Source organism: Tenrec ecaudatus, chromosome 17 (genome assembly GCF_050624435.1).
Source record: "Tenrec ecaudatus isolate mTenEca1 chromosome 17, mTenEca1.hap1, whole genome shotgun sequence".
Lineage (NCBI taxonomy): Eukaryota > Metazoa > Chordata > Mammalia > Afrosoricida > Tenrecidae > Tenrec > Tenrec ecaudatus.
Window position 1 is genome coordinate 28,502,065 of NC_134546.1, and position 20,744 is coordinate 28,522,808.

At 37.7% G+C, this 20,744-nt stretch overlaps 1 protein-coding gene across 2 annotated transcripts in view; it reads right to left on the reverse strand.

Moving 5' to 3' along the window:
• The window catches only part of STRN (striatin), a 116,537-nt gene that overhangs the window by 95,247 nt on the left and 546 nt on the right, over positions 1-20,744 (reverse strand). The window lies entirely within an intron of this gene.

The following is a 20,744-nucleotide window of genomic DNA, read 5'->3' on the forward strand; positions in this document are numbered from 1 at the left end:
TTGATAATTTTTATTTTTTAAATTAAAAATATGTATCCAGAAGAAAAGCAATAATGTTTTGTAAAAACACACAAAGAAAAATGCATGGAGAATATAATAGGAACAAAAATGCATAGGTAAACTAAACAAGAAAAGGATTATGTGGAAGTTAGTGGTGACTATATGCCATGAACTGAGTGAGAAACATGAGAAATCAGATCTCTGAACTGAAGCTCAAAATAAAATTTATAAAAATAATGACTATTTTAAAATGCAAGCACATCCTGAATAAAATGTTAAAAAATAAAACTATAACTGATTATATTCAACATCTGTTACTGCTAGCATCTTTTTAAAAAGAATCTATATGTAAACTTAACATGCTAAACAGTTTAATTCTTAGAAACCAACAACAAATACTACACTTAAGTGCTAAACAAAATTTCCATTTAGATTTTGAAAGTCCTGGAGCGCACAAAGTTCCAGAGTTGGTAGCCAATATTAGAAAAAAGAGAAGTATAAATTTGGGCATTGTTGCCATTGATGCTTTTTCTACCTAAAAGATCCACACAGTAGAAAGAATAAGATTTTTCTTAAGAGTGACCAGATGATTCAACATGTGCACGTGCACATGTACACACACTTCTCCATGTATTTGAAATTACCAGTTAAAACTTAGAGTAAAAGAATTTCATGCACACTAGCAATAACACCTATAAAATCTTAAGTTTATCCCATTATTTCCTAAGTACATTATGGACTGTAGTTAAAGAATATAAGAGAAACCTGGGTTGAGATTCTTAAAACACAGACATATAATATACACATATATACATATACCAATTACCACCAAGTTAAATAAATGCAAGATGAATAAAAATTCCAAGTGTGGATTTATTTTACATGTACAAACATAAAATGTGAAATGACACACTAAATTGTGAGTAACATCTATTTCTATAAATTCTATTAAATTTGAAAGCGCTGTAGAGAGGAAGAGGTGTGTGTGTGTGTGTGTGTGTGTGTGTGTGTGTGTGTGTGTGTGTGTGTGTGTGATGGAAAGTGTTTAGATCGCCTCTGGGAATGTCGTTTAGTCTTTGCTGGACAATACCGGAGGTTCATGAATAGGGGAAAGGCTGGGCTAAGAGGGATGAAGAGATCAAGATGCCTGATACTGACAAAGACGTGATGTAATTTATCACGGCCAAATGGTGAGGCTGATAAAAGTCTGAAATCCGAGTTTGAGATGGAGCTACCCCTAGTTCGTGACCATGCAGCTCTGGCAGCATCTCTTCTTCTGGACACAGAAGCTCCTTGCTATTATCCCCTCTTAGGCCTTAACCCTGTGTCTTTCTTGGCTGCAATATATTGGAAATAAGTATGGCATGCTCTCCATGAATTCTATGAGTTTTTCTGCAAACTAATACACTGAAATCCAGCAGGACTGACATCTACCTGCTTGACAGTCTCAAAAAAGGGGTTCCTGTGTAGGCTCTGGCCCAGAGAAAGGGCTGCATGAGCAGCTGGCAATGAGGATGGAAAAATTGGGAGACGAGCACTGGACTGGATTCATGCTGATGTCTATCTCACAGCTGCAATGGAAGGAGGATTTGCCCACTGTGCCCCTGGCTTATTTGCACAGAGACCTTTGAACGTTGCATATGTATACCTGACATTTTGTAAGTATGGGGCTTCAAAAGCTCTTGAGAAATTCTTCCATGAATTTTTTTTAAGATTACCTCATACAACTATTTTTTCTTATGCTAATCACTTCTTCGATGTAAAAATTAGTTTCTAAATATAAAATCTAAATTTAACTCTGAATTCTAATACAAATTAAAACTTCCTTTATGTAAAAAAAAAAGAATTATGGTTTCTAGTCAGTGATCCATGACCAAACTGTGCTTCTGCAATTTGCATTATATCAAACTTAAAAAACACATTTTTTAAAGGTCAGAATAAAATTAACAGTGAGTATAATGAAGAAGAAAGTATTTTAAAACTGATTGTGGTAAAGATTATACAACTCTTCTTGATATGACTAAACGATTAAATTGTATAATATGTGGATGGAGTTGCCAATGAAACTGGTTTTTTAAAAAGTATAGTCTTTCATTAAGGATATATTTTATTAAAATGAACTTTTATTAATAACTATCAAACTTTCAACTACCATAATACAATCATTTCCTGATAAACATTAATATGCAAACCTAGGTCAAAACGTTATTTGTCAAACCCTGGAATGAAAATTATTCCCTGATGATGTCACCTTTAAATTAACTAACAGTTACCCATGCTACACCAGGCTTCAAGACAAAATTTCATTTATTAGTAATTAGAAATAATTAGTTCACATTATTAAAAAAATTAACTAACAGTTTAGCTCCCCAAATAAAAATTGCCACCCTTGAATATTGAATCTGTTTTTTTTAATCTATATTTCTGTATAAGACCAAACTATTTTAAAACATAGATGATAAAGTTAGTTGCAGGGGGAAATTAAGTAAACAGTGAAACAACTAGAATAGAAATAACAGAATGTTCACACAATATGACAGATATAACCAATGACAGTGATTGTTATGTTTAGAAACTGGGCGGGGTAGAGGGGAAGGGTGGAAATAGGGTTTGCTGTATTATTTTCATCACAAATTAAATTACCTTTTTATAAAGGTAAATTTTTAAATGTTAATATAACTTTTTATTCATATAATCTAATATATATATATATATATGAAATGGGATAGATTGGGCATATATTTTTAAAAATAATTAAAATATATTCATTTAAACACTTAATTATATCTACAAATTCTTGCCTTTTTAAAGTCACTGAATAGTGTTTATTTATCTTTACTAGCCCAGAACTATCATCAAATGGAGCTCTATGGCATTCCCCAAGATCAGCCGTTCGAAACCATCAGTGGTTCCTAGGTCCCATAAATAGTCTCAGAAACTCACGGGGGCAGTTCTACCCTGTCCTATAGGGTGGCTATGAGTCACTACTGACTCAGTGGCAGTGAGTTTCTTTCATCATTAGATACACTTATTATTCAACTATATCATATAAAAATTCACAATACTGCTGATTTACTTCCAAAAAGTTAGCCACTGACACAGTGCTACGGAACACAGTTCTAGCCTGACATACAAGGAGTTGCCACAGGTCCAAACGGACGTTAACAGTAGAATTTTGGTGTATGTTTTAGTAATGCCCCGACCCCAACATTTTTAACCCACAATGACACCTCTTCTATGAGTCTTCGGTAACTTTGGTATTTCCCTATTTTAGCCTCTTTGTGCTTATTCTCACTTAGTTGGCTAGCTATAGGATCTAGAAAGAATAACTTCATAATAAAAAACACATAGAAAATTTCACTCGCAATTCTAAAAATAAGGCATTTCTACTTTATTGTTTAAAAAAGTTTGACTATCACAATATATTAGCAAGACAATATAAAAAGGCTCTTCAAAAAGTTCATAGAAAATTCATATAAGTACTGCACATAAATTTTTGTTTCTTGTGTTTTTTTGCATCTAGATAAATGTGTACTAAATCGTTAAAACATGCTTGAAGGATTCTTGTTTGAAGCACTAAAGAACCCTTACCAGAGAGGCTGGTGGTTTCAAACTGCTCACCATGTTGACTACAGCCCAACTCATAACCACAATGCCACCAGAGCTTCTTAATAAATGGATAACTTGTTTTAAGAAGGGACAGATGGTCATACGCATCACTTTCGGAAGGAACAATTCATCTTGTTCATGCCCTAACAGAAGAGGACCAACGATTAACAGGAGAAACAACAGCCCAAACTCACAGACCTCTCAATTGGTTCAGCGTCCACAATTTTGACTGAAAAATGAAAAGTTGTTCAAACTTCCTGCTTGATGGGTACAAAAACTATTGTACCCCGATTAACTGTAGACAAGTGTAGAGCTTTCAGTGGAATCTTTAAGTAAGTGGGGATCAAGATCATGATCGATTACTTCAGCGAAATGTCAAAGGAAATGAAACGTTATTGGCCTTATCAATACGATCCTAAAGCCAAAGCAATGGTTAACAAGAGGTGGAAGTGGTATAGTTTTAAAATAAAAAGTGGACCAGTCAAAAGCAGGTCAGACAACAAAATTTTGAGGTGCTCAAGGTATTCTGCTTGCTGACTTTCTGAAGGGTCAAAGTATAACATCTGCTTATTATGATTTTGAGAGTGTTTTGAGAAAGTAAGCCAATGCTTGGGGGAAGAATGAAAAATTTTAAAAAGCCCAAGAAAGCTTTGCCAAATCATCTTTTTCCGCCCTGACAGTGATCTTGCTCATTCTCAACAACAAAATTTGGGGGAACTTCCATGGCAAACCATCAGATACATATCTTATAGTCCTGATTTGTCTCTTGACTTCTTTTCTGGTTCCTACTCTTAAAATATCTTTAAGAGGTTTCCATTGTGTACTGGCATCATTAAATCCCCAGGACCCTCAGTTCTTTAGGGGTGGGCTAAATGCTGCTATTGCTTACAAAAAGTGTCTTGAACTTGATGGATGTTTAGAAATTTGTATTTTTACCTTTTAATTCCATTTTCTCGCAAAATTTCAACTTAACTGGAAAAGTAATAACTATATGTTCTTTAACATAAGACACACCCCCACAAGGAATATTCAATTAGTTGTCTATTTAGAAGGAACTAGAAACTTGTATAAAATTGAAGACTTGGACTTTAGAAAAAGGGAAAAAAATTACACGACTCTGCTATGAAGACCTCTAAAAACATGACACCAAAGGGATTTCCTGGAGTTAGCGTTTAGCACAGAAAGAAAGGGAAAAAAAGGAAAAATAAGTAGATAAAACCTATATCAAAACTCAAGCATTATTAGCCGCAGCTAATAGCAAGCAACAATTAAGAAGTCAGCTGTGGTCCTAAGTGAGCTGTCAGACTAACTGGGCGGAGCCCAGGCAATGCTCTCTACAATAGAATGCAGACATTTGTCCTGAAAGACTCTTCCTCGTGGAAGTCGTAAACCAGAATGAGCTAGCAGCAAAATATACCAGCATATTCGCTATATAACAGGAACTATAAATATCAAAGCTGTCTGAACACAGGACATGCTTATTAAGGACACAGTTTAACAGGGAGACACGATATACACATGCAGACACATATTAATACTTATTCTGCAACAATAGCCATTTATTAGGGATCTACCATGTGTTCAGAAAAATAAGGAAGATCCTTGAGAAGATGGGTTGGCACAGTGACTGCAGCAAAGGACTCAGAGAACAACTGTGAGGACGGCGCAGGACCAGGGGGCATATTGTTCTATTGTGCACTGGGTAGCTTTCAGTCAGAATTGACTCAACCGGTACTTAAGAACAACACTATGTTCTCCAGGAGCCCTGGTACACAATTAGGAGCCTAGTAAGCTCCCAATTGCAAGGTCAACAGTTCAAATACACTAAGAAAAAGATGAGGCTGCCTACTCCCATAAAATTTAAAGTCTCAGAAACCCAAAGAGGCAATTCTGGGTATTATAGGGTTATAATGGATCAGAATCGACTTAGTGACAATGGTTTTGGTTTCTGAAGCCAGTCACTGCACTGGACCTTAGGGAAATAAAAATGCTTTGAGCATTAGCCATTAAAACCAAAACCATTGCCACCACATACATACAGACAGACAGACATGCACATATTCACCAGACAGGTTCGAAATACTGATCCTGATGTTCATAGCCCAATGACACGTTTACATACTATGCCACCTGCCTGAACATTAGCCATTCAAGAGATGCAAATCAAAACCACATGAGATACCATTTCACTCCCACTACATGACTAAGATCAAATAAATAAATACAGACAATATCATGTTGGTGAGGACATAGAGAAATCAGAATCCTTATCCACTTCTGGTGGGAAGGCAAAATGGTACAGTTATTGTGAAAAAGTGTTCCTCAAAAGAGAGAAAAATATTGTACAGAACTACCCTATGACTCAGCAATTCTCTTAGGTATATAACCAAAAAAAAAAAAATCAAGCATTGCTTGTACACCAAGGTTCACTGCATCACCATTTACAATAGCCAAAAGGTGGAAACAACCTAAAACAAATGCCCATCAAGAGCTGAATGGATGAGGGAGGGGGTAGTAAAGGGGAGCTACTATCAAGGAGTTCAAGAAGGAAGTGAACAGGTAGAAACTGATTGTGGTAGCAATCGTAAAATACTGCTTGATGTGATTGAACTATGGAATCATATGATATCTCTATTAGCTCCTAATGAAATGGATTTTTTAGATGGGGGTAAATTTTATGTACAAAAAAAAGAGAGAGATAAATAAATAAAATACGACACATACAATGGGATACTACAAAGCCAGTAGAAAAAACAAAATCTTGATACATGCTACAATGTGGGATGGAGCTAAAACACATAATTCTGCAAGAATTAAGGCAGGAACAAAAGCACAAATGTTTTGTGATCTCACTTAATAAAAGTCAAGAAGAGGTAATTATATACAAAGTTTATCCATGGTTTCCTAAAGGCAGAAAGGAGGAGGAAGGAGGCATACCATGGTGAGTAAAGGTAGGGTTACAACAGTCATTTAATTTCATTGCTATCAATAAAGTGCACATCTGTAAGAAGATGCACTGTCAAAAGTTGTGTGATACATATATTTACAACAAAATGATGAGGCAATAACCCGCTGAGACTTTTTTTAAACATCATTTTATTCGGGGGAGGGCTTTTACAACTTATTATAATCCATACATCAATTGTACCAGGCATATTTGTACGTGTGTTGCCAGCATTCTTTTCTAGACATTTACTTTCTTTTTTTTTTTTTTTTGCAGCGACATTTACTTTCTATTGAGCCCTTGGAATAAGGCTTCCCTGCCACCTGCTGGGACTCGTATGGATAACCCAAAACACTCATGGGATTTGTTTCGTGATTTAGCTCACAGGTTCCCAAATTTATCTGGTCTACCATCTCTTTTCCAGGAAAAAAAAATTACTGAGCATCCCCCTAGAAATAAAATGTGTAGATTTTCTTGTGCAGCCCCTCTGGATGGTTCCAAAACCCTCCAGGAAGTGATATTTTGGGAAACCATGATTTGGAGTAATATGGTCCCGGTTTCATGGGACATCCAAGTTAACTGGCTTAATAACAAGTTTAGCACTGGTGTTCTACTTCCTAGCATGGTACCAGGGCCCTAGAAACTTACAGGCAGCCATCTAAGGCACTACAATTAGTGTGCATTCTCCTGAAATGCAACGACAGTTGGAAATAGCAATTGGATATAAAAGGTATGGTTAATTACCTCCTTTGCCATGAGACCAGAAGAACTGGATAATGCCTGGGTGTCATTACTGAAATTTTGAACAAAATTTAAAAGGGAAAAATGCTGAATAGAATTTAAAATTCTCATTACCTCTGGATTTTCTAGAGTTATTGGGCAGGGTAGAACCCTGAAACTTTTGACCTGAGATAATCTTCAAACCTTAAAACAAAAAAATCAATCCAGTAACCGAGAGGAATTACTGAAACCCAAATGAAGGCTGAACATGATAGTGGGACAAGAGGAAAGTCAAAGGAAATAGAGGAAAGAACTAGGAGGCAAAGGGCATTAATAGAGGTCTTAATACAGGCATGTACGTATGTAAATATATTTATGTATGACAATGGGGTAATAGCTCTATATACATATTTATAACTTAATATTAAGGTAGCAAATGGACATTGGACCTCTACTCAAGTACTCCCTCAATACAAGAACACTGTTCTATTAAACTGGTATTCCATGATGCTCACCCTCCCAACACAATCACTGAAAACAAAGCGGGTGCATAAGCAAATGTGGTGAAGAAAGCTGATGGTGTCAGCTATCAAAAGATACAATGTCTGGGGTCTTAAAGGCTTGAAGATAAACAAGCGATGATCTAGCTCAGAAGCAACAAACTTCACATGGAAGAAGCACACCAGCCTGTGTGATCAGGGGGTGTCAATGGGATCAAGTATCAGGCATCAAAGACCCAGAACAAAAAATCCTATCACAGTGAATGAGGGGGAGTGCGAAGTGGAGATCCAATGCCCATCTGTACCATCTGTAGACAATTGGACATCCCTACAGAAGGGTCACAAGGAAGAGACGAGCCAGTCAGGGTACAGTAAGCACCAAATACTACCTTACAAATCTGGCTATACCAGACCACATACAGGTAAGAGCTCACAAAGACAGATAAACCACTCAAGGCCAATACCAGGAGGGAAAGGGGAAGGTGGGGGGAGAGAGGGGAAACCGATCACAATGATCTACATAAAACCCTCTCCCAGGAGGATGGACAACAGAAAAGTGGGTGAAATGAGGCAGTGGTCGGTGTAAGACATGAAAAAAAAAATTATAAACTATCAAGGATTCATGAGAGAGGGAGGGGGAAATGAGCTGATATCAAGGGCTCAAGTAGAAAGAAAATGTTTTGAAAATGATGGCAACATATGTACAAACGTGCTTGACATAATGGTTGTATGTATGAATTGTAATAAGAGTTGTAAGTGCCCCCAATAAAAATATTTTTTTAATTGCTGTCAAATGAGATGGAAGTAAAACAATTATAAGACTGGGAAAACATCATAAAACCCTAGGTTTGAATTCAGTGTACTTCACTTGAGGAAAGCCAAACCACTTAAGGAGAACCAAACCTGGAAATCATAAACAATGCTTTATCATTGTAGTATACTTGAGAATGACAACACAGAACCTCAATGAGCAATCTGAAAAAAAAGAACAAAGAGGGGTGGGGTGGAGTGAAGAGGGTTTAGTCTGACAAATGACTACCATTTAAATATCTTTAACTTCAACTATTCAGGGTAGCATTTTAATTATCTTTTTCACTTTTATCTGATCAACTTCTGGCAAACTGGTCTGGATGGTGTCAGAAAGCAATGTCTCTGTCTTATGTGTATAAACGGTTGGAGGAGTATGAAGAAGTAAGACTTGTGTTTGGCGGTGGGAAAAGTTTCCCAGAAAAAATAAACTGAATCTTGGAATATTATTATAAGTACCCCAGGAAGACAACGGTGAAGGAAACATCTTAATACTACCCAGAGCATGAAAGAACACAAAAAATTCAAAATATTCCCTCCTTCTTTTGTATGCCTATCACTCAAGAGGCAAATTACTAACCTTTCACCTCTGTCCTCAAATTTCTCATTTATAAATTGGAGAATGATTAATAATACCAGTTTTTAAAATAGTGTAATAGATAACATATAAAGTGCGTGGCATTCAATTTGGCACATGGTAAGTGCTTAATAAATGAAACTTTTTATTTCTGGAGAATAAAAAGAGAAGAGAAGAAACCACAGATAACAAGCAGGATTAAATTACTGGGACCATGGATAGCCTCTTCCTCTATTAACCCTGCTCCTGACGTCCAAGAGGATGCTGACCCAGATCCCCAGCTTCCTCCTCCTGCTCCCTCCTTTGAGCTTTATGGGAATCTACATTCCTCAGGACCGGGTTTTGGTTATACCTATAATTTAGTCTCCTTTGCTCACTGCTTAACCTTCTTATTTGAGAAGTACAAACAAAAGAAAACAAAATATTGAGAACAAGCACTAAACTGAGTTGTAATTTTCCATCGGGTGACACTGGTCTCACCCAGGTGGAATTTGACGTTCTGTTTATTTCTCTGAACTAGATAGACTGGTATTGGGATCCAATTTCTGTCACATGCAAATGGGTGTTAATGGAACCTGTGTGTACAGTGATGAAGCATGTCTCCTGGTCCTTTCATGATATTCCTATAATGCAGGCATGCCAAGAAATCATGTGCCACACCCAAAGGGCCTATTTCGGCCAACCTTCTTCCAGCCTTCCCCAAACTCACCTGTAATTCCAGGGCTCTCACGCCCTTATTTTTCTACCCTCCTTATTTCCAAACAAAATACCTACACTTTTAAAATCTTTTGTCATACTGTTTCCAGCCAACTCTACAATAAAGTTTCCTTTTTACATATTAGTATCTTCTGATATTCTATTACCTTGTACATATTAGGTACGTTTATCATAAAATTAAACAATAATAGTAAGTTGGCCAAAGAAAATTATCTTACTTCTTCAAACAACTTTCTGTATAAAAAGCTAAAGCATGGTTGACACATTATTCTGCTGTCTTTTTTTAAATTTTTCATTGTGGATTAGGCGAACATTCACAGAGCTGACCATGGTTTTATATTCATACACATGCTCATTAACTTATCAATTGCAGATAGAAAGAAAATGTTTTGGAAATGTTGACAGCAACTATTTACAAGTGCGCTTAATACAATAGAATGATGGCTGTTATAAGATTTGTAAAGACCCTCCCACTAAAATGATTGATAATAAAAAAGAAAACCTATCTATTGCAATTCCCTTAATATAACATCATTGCTTTAACACAGTGTAGGCAAAATGGAAAAGTTAATAATAACCTAATTACCAAAACACTACACAAACTGTGATACATGATCAATAAACAAACTATATTATGGCCAACCTCAGAGTAAACTACAAAAAGCTCCAAGTTTGCAGGTGTTTTTAACAGGTAAATAAACAGTTGATTGCAGTATTCTCAAGACAAAAATAAATTAGAGTAAGCTACAGTGATACACTTAACATTTTCAACAGTTTATTTTGTTGTTGAGATTATACACAGCAGAACATCCATTAAATCAACAATGTCTACACATATAACTCAGTGACACTTGTCACATTCTTCAACTTGTACAATCATTCTCACCATCTTTTTGTAAGTTGTTCCTTCCCCATTAGTATACACTGTTAATCACCTCTGAAGGAGAAATTATTACACTTTCCTATCCTTTATAATTATTTGAAAAAATTGTTCCACTTTAACAAAAGCTTGAAAATAGGTTACGAAGCACTATTTACTCTAAATATGTGTATAATGCATACTTACACAGCCATGCACTGCTCAACATCCAGCATGTTCTGTGCATTAAGACGTTATGTATTAGGGCATTGTGTGAACACCATATTCTACACAAGCAGTCTCTGGATTACAAATACATTCTGTTCCTAAATCTGTCTTCTTAACCATATCTTCTACGTCAAAACAGTCAGATCGTTTGCGTCAGTCACATGTTTTCTCTTATTACTGTACCTTGTCTATGCATAAAAAGCATTAAAGAAATACTTCTTTCCTTAACACAGTAATAATAATAATGTTTCAATCACATTACAAAGTAACGCCCATTTGGTATTATGAACCATTTTACGTACTTTGCCTTTTTAATATAATAGGCTTTCAGGGGTTCCTATCCCACAGCAACAGTGGGATGCTGCTCAATGAGTCCCAAAGACTATACTGTAATTCACATGGCTCCTTCATTCAGAAGCAGCGACACTGAGTATGGATCAATAAAGGACAAGGTGGTACGCAGACTTATGCACAGGTCTGCATAGCAAGTTTAACCTAAACGAATAGTAGAGTTCTAAACAAAATCTATACCAATGCACCAAATGACAAGTTCTTCCATTTCTCTGAATTTCACTGATAAGTAAAAGATGTGACTAAAGTTCAAGGTCCCTTTGGAAGTCTACCAGAATGAATAAGGTGTGCGTCTGTGTCCCTCAGTCTAGATCCTATAATTAAAAGTTTGGAAATGTGGAATACAGGAATACATGCTTTAAGAGTTTAGGTAACTGAGTGCCATGTCCCGCTCTACTGTCTGCCTCTGCATCCTCCCCATCTACTGTCTCTTTTCCTCTTCCCAAACACCAACTCACTGCCATGGAGTCAAACTGTAACTAACTGTTTAGTTCACTCTTTCTCCTTGGTAGCTGCTGGGGGTTTCAAACTGGCAACCATACAGAAAGATTACAACCCAACTTCTTTTACCCCATATTCTTTCAACTTCTCTCTCTTGCCTTAAGTTTTTCCTTCAAACTCCAAATTTCCTCTATTATTAAGTGCCTCCAGTTCTCAGAGCTTATAGCTATTACCATCTACTACTCTCAACTATGGTGTTCCCCTACCTCCCAATCCAGCCTGCACGTAATCCACATTAAACCTGATTTTTGAAGTCACTATTAATGGGGCCAAAGAGCCTAAGTAGCTACTAGGCCACATGATCACTTAAACTGGTCTGACCTTCTATTAGTAAATAAATGATACACTCAAATATACAATGCCCTTAGAAATTCCAATCGACAAGAGAAAACTACTTATCAGGCATACTTTATATTTTATAAGATTACAACTACTTTGATAAATAAAAAGAAACCCAGAAAGAATATAAATAGGAGGTAATGTAGCTGTGACTCGGAGGCCCACAGTATTCACTGCCAAAGTATGATGCTCCACAGACTATTTTGTCAAGTCAGCCACCAAGACAAGAAACTCTAGAGATTCCAAAGGCAGTTTTATTCCAAAGGCAGTGTATTTTTAATGGTCCAGAATTAAAACCCCAAACCAAAACTCACTGCAAGAAGCTCTTTACAGGATCACAAAGCCATTGATCTCCTGGGAAACAGCTGATAGTTTTGAACTGCTAACTTCGCAACCAGCAGCCTAATGTATAAACCACTATCCCACCAAGGCCCCTAGTATGGAATACATGATCCAAATTAGGAAAAACGGAAACCTACGGGAATAAGAAAAATACAAGTGTCCTTAAAAAATTGTCCAACTAGAAAAAATATGAACTTCCGCTCTGGCTGCCTTACAGGAGTCAAGACAAAAATCAGAGAGACCAGGGCCTGTTCATTCAGGGCTTATTAGCTGCCATCCCACTGGGACCAACTAGGGTGTTGTCAGTGCTATACTGCATGTTTTGCAAAACTCCAAAAGGCATATATCCTCAATGCAAAGGTGAAGCAGAGGTATACTGGCCCTCATATGTACTCAAAGCAACATTCATGTCAGTTAAAAAAAAATAACTCACTGCTAGCAAGTCAATGCTAACTTACTGCGACCCTACAGGGCAGGGTAGAAATGCCTCTGTGGGGTTCCAAGACTAAAACTCCTTAGGGAGTTGAAAGCCTAATCTTTGAACTGCTGACTTTTCCCTTAGAAGTCTAAAGCATAACCATTGCACCGGCAGGGCTCCTTGGGTGGTCTAAAAAGCCTCAAGCACGGCATTTGCTTTACAGTGTTTCTTGGACTGAATGATAATGCCTCCAGACAAATACAGGAAGCAAATGCAAAACCCTTCCTGAGACCATTTAAGATCTCAGATTATTTTTATAAAAAAATATTGTCAAGGACAGAGAGCAGCACACAAAGAAACATCATCCAGCACACAAAGAAACAAGTCATCTTGACCAAGAACCAACCAGCACACACAGCAGACCAGACATGGGCTTTCAAGACTCCCAACTACTGCAAGGAAAGAAACATCAACTGCAAACTACATTTCCTAGAGTTAAAGCAGTGGTTCTCAACCTTCCTAATCCCGTGACCCTTTAATACAGTTCCTCATATTGTGGTGACCCCCCCAACCATAAAATTATTCTTGTTGCTACTTCTTAACTGTAATTTTGCTACTGTTGTGAATCGGGTGACCCCTGTGAAAGGGTCTTTGGACCCCCAAATGGGGTCACAACCCACAGGTTGAGAACCACTGGCTTAAAGTATCATTTATGACGCTGAAAATAGCTATAGGGAAACAAAAACTATAAATAAAAGGACCCAACAGATTTGAAAAGAAACCAAACTGAACCTTAATAATAAAATTGAAAACTTCTTGACTGGCATTAAAAGATTAGATTCAACTACAGAGAAAACTAATGGACTGGAATATGAATCCAAATTAATCTCCCAAAATGAAGGAAGCATAAAGGGATAAAAAACTGAAAAATACAGAACATATTAAAGGAGAAGGTGTAAGATACAAGTAATCAAAGCCCCCAAAGGAGAAGAAAGACAATCTAATAGGGAAGAAATCTAAAGAGATAATTTTACAGAGTTCACAAGACAAAGATCCATTAATTCAAGGCCTGTGTAACAGGGTCCCCAACAAAATCTATATTCTCAACTGTAAATGGTGATGGTTGAACAATATGATGAACTTATTTGATGACACCAAACTATAGATGTGAATATTGTTCAGATGGTAATTATTTACCTACATATTTCCCATAACAATAAAAAGTTCATATTCTGAGACACAATAAAACTACAGCACACCATAAACAAGGAAAGAAATCTTCCACATGTAGCCAATAAGTAGAAGTACTTGTAAAACATATGCCTTGATAGTCATAGTAAATATTTATGCTACTGGCTTATGTATGCATAGCACTGTGCTGAACTTTCCGCCCAAAACATTTACTGTGTCACACTATAAACTTCAACTCGCAGGCTGGAGCATACAACCTCATGTTTCATGCACCACTTGAGTGTTCTAGTGCTGTTTAATTTTCTTTCAAAAATATACCTTGAAGCGCATGCAGCCTCCCACTCCAGGGCAGCAGCAAAAAGAAAAGGTGAAGTAATGATTTGGAAGTGAAACAAATGGTTACTATAGAGCCAAGCTAAACCAAACTCGTTGTCATCTACCACGGAGTCAATGCTGACTCAGAGCGACCCCTTGTGGTTTTCCAAGACTGTAACTGTTTATAGGAGTAGAAAGCCCCGTCTTTCTCCTGTGGAGCTGCTGGTAGTTTTGAATTGTTGGCCAATTACAGCCCAATGTGTAACCATTATACCAGAAGGGCTCCAAACTGTTTAAACACTTAGGTGGAAAATCAGTGAGCACTGTTGCTGGATATTTAAGCGTGTAGCACTTCACAATCACAGTGATCCTCAAAATCATAAGATTCATCAAGCTGTTAAGATTAGGTCTATTGAAATCTACAAGACTAATTAATGAACACATACCTAGGTCAGATATGGAGAAATTGCTAAGGGCATGGATTGAGGATCCAAGGCAAAAGCAAATATCTCTTAACACATTGAAGATTTCTATTAGACATGAACTTGTTTGAGATGCTTAAAGAAAAAGCAACAAGACAAGATTACATTCAAATCATATAACATCCTATTTCAAAGAACATATTATGGATCTTAAGTTATTGTATACTTAGATATATGGAACCATGTAGATATAAGCTATAGGGGAAGACTTTTTAAAATTTGTGGAAAAATGGAATTAGAAGATAAAGTTTTTCCATGAACTTTATGAAGCCCTCTCATAATATTAATGACACGGCCCTAATGCCTATGAGTCTGTCTGAATTGGTCTAGGGTAGAGGCCTAACAACAGGTATTTTAAAAGTTCCCCCTGATTATTCTAACACATTCTAAAGTCAAGAAACACTGAACTAAAGTAACCGATTGTAGGGTAGGAGGTTAAAAGGGCAAAACCTCTATAACCTTCCCAGAGTATAATGAAAGACAGTAAACTTTCAAGTATGTAAACACTCAGCTGCTAAACAACGTTGTTGGTTCGATATCGCCCAGAAGCTCCTCTGGCACTGCTCCTGTAAAGATTTAGGCCTAGAAAACCCCACAGGGTAGTTCTATTTGGTCACATGGGGTTGCTATGAGTCAAAACTGACTTACCCATACACAACAGGAATAGAATGAAAATTGAACCTGTACACAATTACACCGTACAACAATGGGCTCTCCTGCTCAAGTTTCACAACTGATTTAAAAGGACCAAGGAAGTCCAAGATTCATTCTCTCTCTCCCTCTCTATAAAATTTGTAACTCAAGAAGTCAAAGTAAGTTTAAAGTACATACAAAAGAGCAGGCCCGTGTTTGGAGGTGTTGTCAAATCAACTCCAACTCATCTAATAATTAGGTTTCCTTGGCTGTAACCCTTATGGAAGCATATGGGAGCAGCTGGGCGGGCTAGGCAACCAGCCTCTCCGTTACCAGCCGAGAGCTCAGCCAGGTTCCTTCAGCAGCCACACAGTGAAGTATTAGGGAAAGCAAGTACAGTTATCCCTTGTTTTACTGCACTTTGCACATACTGAGTTTTTTACAAATGGAGGGTTTGTGACAATTCTGCATCAGTCAAAGTCTACAATGCCTTTCTTCCCACAGCATGAGCTCACTTCATGTTTCCATCACATTTTGATGATTCTTATATTTCAATTTTTTTCATAAAGCTACGGTATACTTTTTAACAGACCACAGTAGAGTGAAAATATAACTTGCATGTGCAGTAAGAAAGCAAAAAAGGTATGTGACTCATTATATTGCACAGTTCATTTTACTGTGGTGGTCTGGAACCCAATGTATAGTATCTCCAATGTGATGGCTATACATTTAAAGAATATCATCAATGTTTAAACATCCCTTAGTACCACTGTCAAACCACTGGTCCCAGAGTACTTACATGCCCTAGCTTAGAAGTGTTCCTAACTGCAGATTATCCTTCTCTCTGGGGTAAAGGAAATGGAAATGAGAGTACCAATTTACCATCATGTACTTTCTACCATATATTTACTCAGGACTTACTTTGTGTTACATACTAGGTCTCTGATAGATACTTTTAAATACCTCATTTCTACTCAGGTCTACTCCATACTGCTTCTTACTAGAATCATAAATAACAGTTATAAGAAACAGTAACCTCACACTTAAGTTGTTTCCTCTGTCCATTTTAAGATTCAGGGAATCTTCTCAACAGTCCTACGGGACTGCTGTCAAACACTTTTGCGTAATCTTTTGAGTCCCTCTCTCAAATCGCACATCCCACCAGTCACCATTATCTCAGGATGGAACTAATAAACCAGCTTCCCAAATGGTCTTCCAGCTTCTTCTACCTTTGTCTCACCTTCAGCTCAGTTCTGAAACTTTTCAAAAAGGCCCCTTTTAAAGTCCATGTCACTCTTTGGCCCAAAGCATTCATGAATCCGCATCTTGCTGACTAGTCAGCAAATCCTTACAATGTCCATCTCTCTTACATCGTTTCCTACTCTTCTCCAGTCACACTTGCATCATTGTTCTCCCTCAAATATCCCAGCATGTTCCCCTGAAGGCTCTTTCCTCAAGTGTCACCGTGTCTCAGTAATGTCTTTCCTCTCCATCATCTCAAGCACCCCTTATCGCCCTCACCCTGCCTGATCATGGCATTCATTACCAGCTAAGGTTTGAAGTGCTTATTTATCACTGTCTCCTTGCCTCAGGATTTAAGTTCAGGAGGGTTGGGCCTATTTTGCTCATTTTTGTATCTCCAACACCTAGATCAGGATCTGGCATAAGCAAGATAACCAGGTATTTGATCGCTTCTCGGCCTTTTGGCTAAAATCAAGTGCAGGATAAAGAAGCATTTGTAGAATAAAAGAATGAATTAATAATATAAAAATGTAGATCTACAAATACTCCTGTACATAGCCTCAACATTATATGCCTATGCTTTACAATCACATTACTGTTTCACACAATTCTAGAATTTTCAGATAAAGCAATCTCTCTCTCCCCAACATACACTACAAAATCTAGAGTGTGTGTGGCTGTGTGTTCATTTAAATGCTTGCTTTCCTATATCCATAATGGGTCAATAATTATTTAATTCAAGCATTAGCCTCTCATTACCTCTGATATATTTTCCCCATTTACTCTTATCCAATGTTGTTCTCTATTACACTATTCTCAGAAAATCCGCTCCCTCAAATGATAGACACTCTGATTCTACTCTTCTGTTTACATTCTACCACTCCAACTACACTGTTTACTTTAGAGCATCTACTATAACATCTCACATACAATTCCATCTTCAATTCATCCCTTCAAACCTCAAGCTCAGTAATATTCTTGGTCACTCTTCTCCTGTGAATGATGTACACACTTTCATCTGTTTGTGGTGGTTGGCTGGGGAGAGGGAGGAGAGGCAGAGTAGCAGTCAAATGTTAAAAGGCTCTATTAAAAATAACTAAGATGAACAATTCTGGAAAAAAAAGTTTTCTACTCCTGTAAAGAGTTACAACCTTGGAAGTCCACAAGGGTAGCTCTTCACTGTCCTATAGGGTTTCTATGAGCCAGAAGTGACTCGATGGCAGTGAGTTTGGTTTTTTGTTTTTTGTAAGAAGGTGCAAGTAAGATGACAAAGATGCTTTCAGCAAAATGTGACAGGTCTCTTACTTTCAAGATCTGAAGGAGGCAGGAAGTACTGATAGCTAGGCAGGCTGGACCAGGTAAGTGGATGAAAGCTTGAATGGCCTTTCACAACTCTGCCCTGACAACATGAAAGAGCAGGACTGACAGGTTCCCAAAGGGACAAATTAGCCTTAATCTTAAAGTTATTCTTGTTGACTCTGATGTTAAGGACTTGAGAAGAGCTTTAAAAATTAAGACACCAGCTGATGCGTATTTCATTACAATCCAGTCACTCTTTTATATCCTATTGTTTTCCTAGGAAAATTCCAAAGGCAAAAGAAAAATTAGAAGAAATGCTCAAATTTAGTGATGTTCAGAACTTTAAAAAGAAACATTTTCAATTACACTAATGAGGGGAATTCAAACCAGACACCTGCCAATTTTCCCTCACAAAAATACATAGTATGAACTTACTCTGTTTGAAAAACATGACACCTTTACATTTTTTCCCTGCAGAGGTTTTAATTTAATTTGATATTTAAATAGACTTCTGTCATTTGATCTCAAATCAAAAGATACCATAAAAGTTGTACTCTTAATATAGGATGGACATCATGGGTGAAACTACTGAAGTATAACATGACATAAACAACCCAAGAAGACAGATAATATATAATGAAAATACAGACATATACCAAAATACATTGACTTTGATGCATTGATTCATAGTGAAAAGGCAGAATAGAACTGCCCCTGTGGGTTTCTAGGATGGTAAACCTTTATGGGAGCCAGACAGCCTCATCTTGCTCCAGTGGAGTGTCTGGTGGGTTCAAACTGCTGACTCTATGGTTAGCAGTCCAACATATGAGAGTCCAAAGCAGGAAACATTAACTCCACCATGGGATTTGAAAAAGTCCTCTAAAGGATGTTTAAAAGACGGGAAGATTAAAATAGGTGACAACATAAGTAAAACTTAGTCCAGTGTGACAGTATCTATGCATTGGGATTCAGAGAAGAGAATCTTTCCAGGAATTTTTTGAAGGCCTCTCCTATACGCACAATCATACACTCACACATTTTACACAACTTTTTGTAGCCCCTGTGTCTATGTACACACACACACACACACACACAGTATTTTTGTTTGCCTTTTAAGACTTGCCTTCACCACAGGTAAATTGACAAATTCAAACACGGGAAGAGGAGAAAAGGTGAGAGGGTAGAGTAGGCTGGAAGTTCCCTTAAGTTCAGTTTTCTTGCTTGTTTTGACCAAATGAGTCTGGCTTATCCCACATAACCTGAACTGGAGAAAAAAACAAAGTAAAAATTTAAAGAACTGTAGGCAACAATGATTTTCTTCAACATCAAAGTTAAATCTTGCCTTTAATGCTTCCTTGAAGTCTGAAATCCACAGGTTCATGTTTAGATTGTATTGCTCAAAAAAAAATGATGATACGAGTTTTCAAATCTGCTGAACATTTATACTGTCAGATTCATTACTGAGGGAAAAAATGACAACTATTAGGAGACTAAAAACTGTAGTGATGAAAAAGTTGTCAAGACTAGTGATCAATAAACACATGCTGAAATAAATACAAAAAGGAAAAATAAATAAATTAAAATTACCAAAAGGCCAAAGAGGTGAAAGATTTCCTCAAGGCCACAGCAGCCAGAATAGCCTGTCTCTTCTTCCCAGAGCAACGTCCACTACAAACCCAAGAAGCCAATTCCAACACGTGCCTTTATTCAACAGATTTCTCCCTTTCCTTTCTAAATGCCCAAGAAAATGCAGGCTACCAAAAAAAGTGTCAGGCTGGGTGGCACTTTATCCTCAAGGGTTTGCCCAACCAACATGTAGTTTGTAAATACACAGAATTAGCCAGAAAGCAGGCAGGAACAGCCATTCATAGTTCCTTAAGCTCCTGGTGAAAAAAAAGGAATGTATCCCTTGGAAGTCCCAAGACCAACCACTGAACACCAACTCAGAGTGGCCTGTGAAGTGTCAGCCTCACTTTCAATCTTCTAAGGGGCCCCAACAGTCCCTCCCTGCATATACTTTGTATCTTGCAGACTCTGTACTGGAGGGCAAGTAACAACTTTTCGCTGCAAAGTCAGGTAACTAACTTTAAAGTGACTTTCGTATTTTTAAAGCACAAAACACCGAACATAAAATTCGCCCTTGGAAAAGTTTTAAGAGCTGGAGAACAGCAATCATCTCTCCGTCTGATTATCTAATGCCTTCCTTTAAAACCCAGGAATCCGAAATACCTCAAGGAATCGCGGGGGAGGGATGAGGGGGTGGAGCAGAAGCATTTACATATATGAAAAAAGAGAGTGGGTATTTCTCATAACGCTCTTTTGCCTCACCTCAGCTTCTCCCCTAAAGTGAAGGGCCCTCGCACATAACTTCTGGTGCCTTTCCCTTCAGAGAGAAAAGCCAACTGCCAGCATCTCTGGCTGGAAATGGTCCCTGACACAGGATGGGACACACCGTAGCAGAGGATGGTTTGCTCCGCGTCTCTCAAAACTACTGTCAGTTCCATAAATGCACTGAAGGGTGGGCCTAGGAGGCAGGATGCTAAGAGCTCGAATCAGACCGAGTTGGAGAATGGGCAGGGGGAGGTGAAAGGGAGCGGGACTCGCGGGTAAACAACGCACCCGGGGCGAGCGTGGGAACGGGGTCACGGAAGTGGGGTGGGCGACGGGCAG